Raw genomic sequence first — 9,582 nt, 5'->3', positions numbered from 1 at the left:
ACATTGGTTCAAGTTCAACTACTACTGCCAATCCAGCTGTCTGTTAATGCATATCCTGGAAAGCTGCAGATGATGGCTCAAGTATGTGAGTTCCTTCCATTCACGTGAGAGACCTGGATTGAGCTCTGAGCTCCTGACTTTGGGATGGTCCAACCTTGGCTGTTGTGGGTGTCTGCAGGGTGAACCAGTAAATGGAAGGTCTCTTTTCATCTGTTTCTCGGTTTCCCTCCCTCTGTGTTTCTCTGCCTTTCAAGTCAAATGAAAATAAATTAATTAGAAAAAATAAAACAAAAGAGAGTTAAGAGGAGTACTGACTTTTTTTCCAACATATTTGGTTAGGTCTGGTTTGATTGCATTTCACAGTGTGAAAATGGAATCACAGTGCTGTGACAAGCTTTGTTACCTCTGTGGTGTCTGAGGGACAGATATTATGGCAGAATTGTGATTTTGTCACAACTTTGGCAGTTTCTTCAGCTCCCATGAGCAGACTTGTTTGTAGAGTTTAGATTTTTGTCCCTGTCACACCAAAGGAAAGGGATGACAAAATGCAGAATTCTACATATTGTGTAACTAAAAGTATTCCAAAAAAAGAAAAGAAAAGAAATTTGAGGTCTATCTTGGAAAATAATTCTTATCTCTTTCTGTTTATGATTAGGAGTCTGTTGTGTGAAACAGTGGAGACTTGGGATTGAGGATCTAGGGCTACCAGTTTTTAGCTCTACTATGGTAAGCAGGTTACTAATCTCTAATAATAGTATCAACCTCTATTGATAAGAACATGCTGAGAACATGATGTAAAATAGTGCAGAAATTGTGTATATAAAGCTAATTTTTTTAACCTTTAGATTTTATTGTCTTCATAACAAAACAGAAGACGAAGATTAGAACTGGATCACTTGTCCCTTTGTCTTCTTTTCTCCTCCCAATTCAAAATGTTTACATCTCTTAATAGCCAACATCCTCTTGGATCTGCAATTGGGCTCCACACACTCAAGCCTCAGCACAATCTTCTTTGTAGTTTTAGCCTTTTTCCGGGAAAATCGGCTTAGTCTATCCCCCATAGCCACTCTGCTACCTATCATAATGCTACTTTCCCTGGGCATACAGAGAGTCTTTGCCCTTATTATACTGTCACCTTGTGGGGCTGGTGCTTGCCACACTTCTTACAGAAGGTCCGGCAGGTTTTTGGAACATTTACCATGTTGCCGGAGTGCTATCAGCTCTGAAAGTGTATATAAAGCAATTAATACCTTACCTTATACAGAAGAAGGCTGGTGAAAAGGTTCACTATTATTATCACCACAATTATAACTGATATTGCTAATAGAAGACGTCCATTACACGTGCAAAACACACTATATAAAATGCATACAAGGCTTTTCTTATTCTTTTCATATTCTTTCTTTAAATATCCATGTAATGGGTGTCAGAGGTATAAACTATGGGAATATTAATTAATAATTATAATGAAAGCAACAAAGTGGATGTTAACTTTGGAATGAAAAAGGTTCACATTGATTATAAAAATGAAAATTTTTCTAAATTGATATTATATATATTTATTTAATTTCATCTTTGCTACAGCTCTGTGAGTTAAGAAGTACTTTGTCAACTTTTTCTTTTGTTTATACCTTGCTACTTCTTTTGATATTTAGTTTTTGAAATTATTTTCTGAGTTTATAATTTTTCTTATTAATAACATAACAATGGCTTATGCTTAATAAAATATAAAAAACCAGAAATGATAAAAAGAGAATGTTTAATGTTATTACCATGAGTTAGTCACTAGTATTATTGTGTTTATCTATCACACAATATGTAACTGCTTGCTTGCTTCTGATGTATGACGTGGTTGTTAATACTAGAGGAGGAATAGTCCCTTCATCCTCTGAGATTTCCCAGATCTCCTTCTGGATACCCTTGGGACCTGGGCCTTGATTTCTGCCACTAGTGAGAGGACAGCTATCTTCCTTTGTTTACAGTTTGTAAAAGGCCAGACTAGCAAATCTCAATGATACAGCCAGACATTCACAGTGGCAAGGATAGATTTTCTTCAGTAATAGCCACTTGTAGAGGAGAAAACAAGTTTTACCCCTCTCTATTTTAGCTTCATTGGGTTGGCCCTTGAAAATTAGATTGACAAAAAAGACAAACAGTAGGAAAACACGTTGAAGGTTTTTTTAAAAAAGATTTTATTATTTATTATTTATTTATTTGAAAAGTAGAGTACAGACAGAGAGAGGGAGGGATAGAGAAAAAAAGAGGTCTTCCATCCACTAGTTCGCTCTCCAAATGGCTAAAATAGCTGGAGCTGGGCCAATCTGAAGCCAGGAGCTTCTTCCAGGTCTCCCACGCAGGTGCAGGGACGCAAGCTCTTGAGCCATCTTCTACTGCTTTCCCAGGCCATAGCAGAGAGCTGGATTGTAAGAGGATCAGCCAGGACTTTAACCGGCTCTCGTTTGGGATGCCTGTGCCGCAGCCAGTGGCTCTACTCAGCATGCCACAGCTCTGCTCCCCATGTAGAAGTTTATTAATACATGCTTCCTACATACAAATGGAGGCACACTGAGATGGGTAACTCAAGGAGGTGGTGCTATGGTTTGAATGTTTGTGACTCCTTTAAAGTTCATGTGAAACTCAGTGTCCAATACAACAGTCTAACAATGGTGCTTTTAGGAGATGACTAGGACATTAGAACTGTATCTCTGTGGATAGGATTATCAAACTTAAAATAGAATCACAAGGGTCAGAAGCTAAGTTGGCCCTGTTTGCTTTTCTATGCTTCCACCATGAGAGGCCCTAGTGTCCATTCCTTCTGGAGGACATGCTGCCAAGGTGTCATCTTGGAAGCAGAGATTGGACACTCACCAGACACTGAACCTGCTGGTCCCTTTATCTCGGTCATCCAAACCTCCCAAACTGAGAAAATAAATCTTCTTTACAAATTACCTGGCTTGTGGTGCTTTCTTATAGCAGTACCAATAGAATATGATGGGTGGCTAGAACTCAGGTTTATGAGGGGCTTCAATAAGTTTGTGGAAAAATGGGATTAAAAGACAAAAATAAAAATATTAACATTATTAAAATACACACTTTTAAGTTTGAGCTCTTTTATTGGCATTGATGCCAGTCATTTCATCTATCCTTAAAGAATTGAGGGTCCTGGGAACTTGATCACATCAATGCAATGGTTTTTATGTTACTCACTGAAGAAAAGTGGGTGCCCTTTAAAGATTTCTTAAGATTACAAAATAAAGTCAAAATGAGCCAAACCAGGACTGTTAGGTGCACGCTTAATGATATCCCATCAAAGTCTTGCAAATTTGCTGTTATTGAATGAGACAAAAGAATAGGAGCATTGTCACAGTAAAAACAGGACTCCCTGGTGAAGATTCCCAGGTATATTTCTGCTTTAGAATTGATTGACTTTCTCAAAATCTCTCCTAATCAGCAGATGCAATGATTATTTGGCACTCCAGAAAGTCGATAAGGAGAATGTCATGAACATCCCCAGAAACTGTTGCCATGACCTTTGTTGATGACTGGTCTACTTTTGCTTTGACTGGAACACTTCTCTCTGACAGCTATTGCTCTGCTATGCGTTGTTTTTAGGAGCATACTGAGAAAGTCATCTTTTATCTCCTGTTACAGTTCATGGAAGAAATGCTAAAACTACTTGCTTAAAATTTCCACTGAAGGATCTGCTCTTATTTGCAGCTGATCTGTATGCGGTAGTTTTGGCACCCATCTAGCAGAACGTTTCTGCACTTTAATTCATCATCTAGAATTGCACAAGCCTAACCTATTGAGATATATATAGTAATGGCTACTGTTTCCACTGCTAATGATTGGTCTACTTTAATTAGGACATTAACAGGATTAATTTTTTCCTTTATTTGGTTGATCTGCTGCTGTGGGCTTCCCCTTCAACATTGTTTTACTCCTTAAGAAAAATTCATCCGTTTTGGAAGTTGTTGATTTATTTGTGACATTACCTCTATGAACTTTCTGTAAAATATCAAGGAGTTCACCATTCTTCCACTCAATGTTTATTCTTACTTTGTCTGTAGCAGAGTACACGTTGCTTTGATAGCGATTCTTTTCAAACTGATGTTTTATCTTTATTAGTGCCTAAATCAAATCTGTTTGGAAATGTTACAACAAATTAGTATGAACTTATTTCGGTGCCAAGAAAATTGAAACAGTAAAAAATTTTTCCTAATACACATCTTTTCCCCATGGTGTTTATGGTGTTACCTCTTGAGTACCGTCCTAATAAAAGAGGGACAAATTAGAGAGAAGTGACAAGACACAGGAGAAAGACTTCTGAGTTACTAGACTAGAAAATTGTGGGAGGGTAAATGTATGGGGAATATGAATGGAAGATAAATGTTACTTAATAAAGTTTGTTATAGATCACTCTGTTGCCACTTGGGCTGAGAATGGTCAAGAGTTGCCGCTGGTAATTAACTTCTGTTCTTTCCAATAGCGAGAAAAAAAGGGGACAGTTCTCCTAATTTATGTCTTGCCTGTAGGCAAATGTGGAAGGCAGAGTGCTTTTCTTGTATCTGCTGATTTTTAATTGCCTTCAGTCCAAAATAATTCATATGTTAATATGGCATCTTTGTGTGGCATATTCTGCCACTCATTACGTTGTAATAGGAAGAGAGTGCAGTGTGAACTTCAGTTGACACAGACATGACTGGGCATTTCCAAGGGAGAACAGACAAATGCGAAGTGGAACACCTGAGAGATTGAACTTAAACTAGGTTTGTTAGTTTAATGCGTGCTCATCAAGAGGAGAAATGGGCTTCTCACACATTTATGACAGAAGGCAGTGATGCAAGTCGGGGAATGGTGCCACCATCTGGGAGAGAGAGAGGTGGTTATTTTCCTGAATTTTTCTGTTTCTGAGAGATAATTCTTGGGGTTTTGAGAAGAAAGTTGTAGGCAGTGCAAGATGCATATTTTATAGGGTGAGAAAAAGGAATTATAACTGCAAGCTTTATATAGTAGATGTTCTGAGAGAATTCAGTGACCTATTATGAGGTTTTTGAGACAAACGGTAAATTCTCAAGTGGACACTTTGAGGTAGGGCTGGGGTCACATTAGGGATGTCATCCTGAACTGTTAGAAAATAGATTGGCATTGGTTCAGGCCTCCTAGTGAAAGCTAGGAGAGCAGAGGGATAGGGGACCAAGGCATAATTATTTGCTGAGAGCCTGTAGTTTCTGTAGGCAATGTTGAGGTCTAGTCAGGAAGCAGGTTCAGAAGAATCTGACTAGAGTCTGGGCAAAAGAGAATTTTTGTCACAAATAAGGGAATGGCTTGGCATATGAATATTTGTCTTTACAGGTTAGCTTTCAGTTGACCAAAATGATGCCAATGAAGACTAAAACATTCTGTGTTAGTTAAAAGCATGTCATGTTCAAGACTGGGAAAAAAGGAGAAAAGAGCTAAACCAGAGAATACTTCACAAATAGATTCATTTGGCTGCACTTACCGTCTATACAGTTTATTTCTTTCTGATTCAGGTGATGGTTATCAAATCAGTAATAATTAGAAAGAAATATAGCTGTGGTTGTATTGAATATGAAAAGGCAAGGCAAAGGTGCATGGTGGCTGCCCTTCTTTGTACCTGAGTGAGAGATAATTGTGGACATGTTTAGTTCGACTGTCAGTGATATTGTAAGGTATCTCTGACCCTTGAACCTGATTCCAATTCATTGGCTTTGGTCATTGAATAGAAGGCAAGGACTCAGGAGTATATAGGTATGCAAAAGCACCTGTATATAATGCCTTCCTGGATATGGGCAAAGGAAGAAAAGAAGGAAATGTATAATAAAGGCAATTTTTAAAAAAGAAAAAAATATATCTCATTTTCATTCATCAGATTATCTAGCCCTATAGTCAGAGTAGCATGGATAGAGGAAAAGTGATAGTTATATACGTAAATCATAAATAACTCATCCTGCTATATTTTTTGAAGAGTGCTGTGCTTTGGTCCTCCTTGGGTGCTTCCACACTACCGAATGCTGTGTTTTCTGAGCTCCATGCCTTCTCATTAGCTTTTTATATCATCACTCATTCTTCAAAATGCAATTTAATGCCATTTCTGGGAAACCTTCTCTCTATTCTTGTGATTTAGCATCAGGCCAAACAGTAGGTGTCCAATAAATTTTGAAACAATGTATAAATGAGATAGGATCAGGATTGGTGATGACAAAATGCTTTTCCTTTCTGTTGGAGAAAGGTTGTGGAGAGGAGGGTAGGCAGGTTTTCAGTGATGAGAAAAAGGAAAGAAAACATTAGAAATATAAAATTCTTTTATTTGTATTTATATTTATATTTAGAATTATATAGAAATTGAATTTCTTAAAAAAATGACAATGTTAGTACTCAACTATATACATATAATTGCATTTGAGTGATCAAAAATAATTGTTTACAACAAAATAAATGCAAATTACTCCTACTTTCTATATCAAAGTTTTATATTTTGGGGGGATAGGAGCTATTTTATATTTAAAATCACATAAATCAGGGCGAGCGCCACAGCTCACTAGGCTAATCCTCCACCTGTGGCTCCGGCACCCTGGGTTCTAGTCCCTGTTGGGGTGCCAGATTCTGTTCCGGTTGCTCCTCTTCCACTCCAGCTCTCTGTTGTGGCCCGGGAGTGCAGTGGAGGATCGCCCAAGTCCTTGGGCTCTGCACCCGCATGGAAGACCAGGAGGAGACACCTGGACCTGGCTCCTGGCTTCGGATCAGCGCAGCACATTAGCCGTAGCGGCCACTTGGGGGGTGAACCAACTGAAAAAGGAAGACCTTTCTCTCTGTCTCTCTCTCTCTCCCTGTGTAACTCTACCTGTCAAAAAAATAAAAATTAAAAAAAATCACATAAATCTAAAAGTTTTGACTGCTTTTTTTCAGGTGCAACTGATAAGTGGAAATGTATACTTATGCATTAGCAATATAAAATGTAATGCTCTGGTATACATATATATTGTGAAATAATTGTTACAATCAAGCTAATTAGTATATTCATTATCTCTTTTTATTACCATTTTTTGGTGAGAACACTCATGTTTCATTCTCAGGGAAACTCAAGTATGCAAAATAAAAATTTTAATGATCATCATGCTGTTCATTAGATCTCTAAAACTAATTCATTCTGCAGAACTAAATGTTTATTCCCTTTGATTGACATCTCCTTATTTCTCTCATCCTTCCATCCTTAGAAGCTGTCATTCTAATCACTGTTTCCATGAGTTTCACTTTGTTATCTTTCACATCTTTTCATGCCCGGCTTATTTCACTTAACATAATGTTCTCAAACTTCGTCCATGCTGTTTCAAATGATAAGATTTCCATTTTTAAGTAAAGAATATACATTTGAATATCTATTATATATTTGTAATTTAAGTTTGAATCATATATAATTACATATATGTAATTTCCCATATATAAATGGAGGAACTATATGTAGATTTTGTGTATAAAATTATATACACAAAATGCTGTGTTTAATCTTTTTGTGAAGCTTTCTATTCTGTTTTTCCATAATTGCTGCATTTCTTTACATTCATACCAACAGTGCTCAATTCACTTTTCATCATAATTTATCAAAAATTATTATCTTTTGTCTTTTTGTAGGTAAGCATGTTAACACTTTGAGGTGATAGCTCATGATTTTTAATTTTCATAATCCTGTCAAATAGTGGTATTGACTGAATTCCTCTTTGTATACTTATTGGCATTGCCTTCATTTGGGAAATGTCTATTAAGGTCCTCTGCCCATTTTCATACTGCTTTTTTCATTTATTAATACCTAGAGAACAGATTACATGAATTTCATAGATATGATTTAAGAATATAATGCTGCCTCCCTCCCTCCCTCCTATCATATTTTCCCTTGTAGTTTTTTGTGATAACATACTTTCAGTTTACTTTATAATTACAGGCTCAATACTCTTCTAAACATAGGGCTCTATCAGTGAAATGTGGAAAGACCACTTTTCTGTAGGAATATAGACAAAGGTTATAAACAATAGTCAAATTCCAACTTATCAGTTTCACTTACATACATCATAATTTTTTTTGGTACTCTGCATATTATCAGATACAACAAATCAGAGAAAACACACAATATTTGTCTTGTTGGGTCTGGCTTATTTTTAAATTTTGTGTAAGTTATACAAGTTTCATGTATTTCATATATACAGATTTAGAAACATAGTGATACTTCCCACTCTACCCTTCCTCCTGCCCAAGCTACAACCATTCTTCCTCCTCCCTCTCCCATTCTTTCTTAATTTTTATAAAGAACTACTTTTAGTTTATCTTTTTTTCATATTAAAGACAGAGTTACAGATAGAGGTAGAGACAGAGGTCTTCTATCTGCTGGTTCACTCCCCAAATGGCCGCAACAGCCAGAGATGCGCTGAACCGAAGCCAGGAGCCAGGAGCTTCTTCCCGGTCTCCCACACAGGTGCAGGGGCCCAAAGACTTGGGCCATCTTCTACTGCTTTCCAAGACCATAGCAGAGAGCTGGATCAGAAGAGGAGCAGCTGGGACTAGAACCATATCAGATGCTGGCATTTCCGGCCAGGGCCTTAACCCACTGAGCCACAGCGCCGGCCCCTACTTTCAGTTTATCTAATGAATAAGGTCAACCCTACACTAAGTAAAGGAAATCAACAAATAGTATAAAGAAAAAAACACTGTTCCTCAACAGAACAGACAAGGATTGTCCATTTCATTCGAATATACTACATTTTAGGTACTCTATTATTTACCCTAGATCATGGAAAATATATAATATCTGTCCTTTATGGACTGGCTTATTTCACTGACTATAATGGTTTCCAGTTGCATTCATTTTATTCAAAAATCAGGATTGCATTTTTAGTTTTACATCTAAGTAGTACTCCATAGTGTATATAATTTCTTTATCCAGTCAACAGTTGTTGGACATTTGGGTTGATTCCATATCTTAGCTATTGAGAATTGAGCTGCAATTCCCAATAGACATGGAAATACCTCAGAAATCTGAATATAGACCTATCATATGACCCAGCCTTCCTACTCCTAGGGATTTACCCAAACTAAGAGAAATCAGCATTTGTGGCAGACAATTCCCAATTTCCATGCTGATTTCTCTTGGTTTGGGTAAATCCCAAGGAGTAGGAAGGCTGGGTCATATGACAGCTCTGTATTCAGATTTCTAAGGTATTTCCATACTGTCTTACACAGTGGTTGCACCAGTTTACATTCCTAACAATAGATTAGGGTACCTTTTCCCCCACATCCTCACCTGCATTTGTTGTTTGTTAATTTCTGTATGAGAGCCATTCTAACTGTGGTGAGGTGAAACCTCATTGAGATTTTGATTTGTGTTTCCCTGATGTATAGTTATCCTGAGCATTTTTTCAAGTGTCTGTTAGCCATTTGAATTTCCTCTCATGAAAAATGCCTTTCCAAGCCATTTGCCCATTTGTTAACTGGATTGTTTGGTTGGTTGTTGAATTTTTTTTTTGCTCTTTATAGATTCTGGATATTAATCCTTTATCAGCTGTTTACTTC

The 9,582-nt window shown here is 37.2% G+C and overlaps 1 pseudogene; it reads right to left on the bottom strand.

Annotated features, from left to right (window-relative positions):
- Positions 1 to 843: 843 nt before the first annotated feature.
- Positions 844 to 1,201, bottom strand: LOC108177610 (large ribosomal subunit protein eL42-like; annotated as a pseudogene).
- Positions 1,202 to 9,582: the final 8,381 nt, after the last annotated feature.

This window comes from Oryctolagus cuniculus, chromosome 7, assembly GCF_964237555.1.
Source record: "Oryctolagus cuniculus chromosome 7, mOryCun1.1, whole genome shotgun sequence".
Taxonomy (NCBI): Eukaryota; Metazoa; Chordata; class Mammalia; order Lagomorpha; family Leporidae; genus Oryctolagus; species Oryctolagus cuniculus.
The sequence above is the reverse complement of the archived record's forward strand: the minus strand, read 5'-3'. Positions and strand labels throughout refer to the sequence as shown.